The sequence below is a fragment of the Mus caroli genome, chromosome X (genome assembly GCF_900094665.2).
Source record: "Mus caroli chromosome X, CAROLI_EIJ_v1.1, whole genome shotgun sequence".
NCBI classification, from domain to species: Eukaryota; Metazoa; Chordata; class Mammalia; order Rodentia; family Muridae; genus Mus; species Mus caroli.
The window spans coordinates 139,857,391-139,858,420 of NC_034589.1; the positions used below are offsets into that span (position 1 = coordinate 139,857,391).

Genomic DNA, 1,030 nt, shown 5'->3' on the forward strand with positions numbered 1-1,030 from the left:
CTCCAGTTCCTGCTGATTCCCTCTACTTCCCAACTAGTGTCCCTCCTACTTTATGTCTCTTCTTTTTTTGTTGTTGTTTTGTTTTGTTGTTTTTTTTTTTTTGTGTGTGTGTGTGTTTGGTGACCCACTGGGTTTCTTACATGAACACGAGTAAGGAACGATTTATAGGACTATGGCTACCTTTACAAAAGGCTATACTACTGAAAATAAATGTCTTCCCTCCACCCAGTAACCACCAACTGTCTATATAGATTCATAGAGAAGGGTCGGACATCAAGGCCCCACCCACCTCCTTTAACTGCCTGCCTGGCCCATTAAATGGTAAGAATGTAGCTAACTCCTTCCCCCCCACCCCCCATCTTAGTGAGGCTGCAGTGGTCCACACTACTCTCTGAGCTTCACCATGCCGCCCAAAGACGACAAGAAGAAGAATGATGCCGGAAAGTCGGCCAAAATGAAAAGAAGACCCAGTAAATAAATCTGGTGGCAAAGCCAAAAAGAAAAAGAAGTGGTCCAAAGGCAAAGTTTGGAACAAATTGAACAATCTTATCCTGTTTGACAAAGCTATATACAACAAACTCTGTGAGGAAGTTCCCAACTATAAGCTTATTTCTGTAGTCTCCAAGAGACTAAAGACTTGTGGTTCCTTGGCCAGGGCAGCCCTTTAGGAGCTATTTAGTGAAGGACTTATCAAGCTGATTCCAAAGCACAGAGCCCAAGTCATTTACCCCAGAAACACAAAGGGCGGAGATGGCCCAGCTGCTGGTGAAGATGCACGAACAGGTTCAATCAGCTGTGCATTTGGGAAAATAAAACTTTATTGAATCAAAAAAAAAAAGAATTTAGCTAACGGTTCTAGAAATCATAGAAATATAGTAATATGCTTAATCTCAGAGGTGGTCTCATGATCTTTTAAAAAAAGCTTTGATTGTATATGTTAATTAATAGGTTTCGTGATGATACATGCATATATATTTATTCACTCTCCACTTCTCTCTCCCACTCCAGCTAATAAATGTTCTATATGCTT

General features: G+C 40.8%; 1 pseudogene; it reads left to right on the forward strand.

The window, feature by feature from the left end:
- Positions 1–403: 403 nt before the first annotated feature.
- On the forward strand, positions 404–824 carry LOC110286422 (annotated as a pseudogene).
- The last annotated feature ends 206 nt before the right edge of the window (positions 825–1,030 follow it).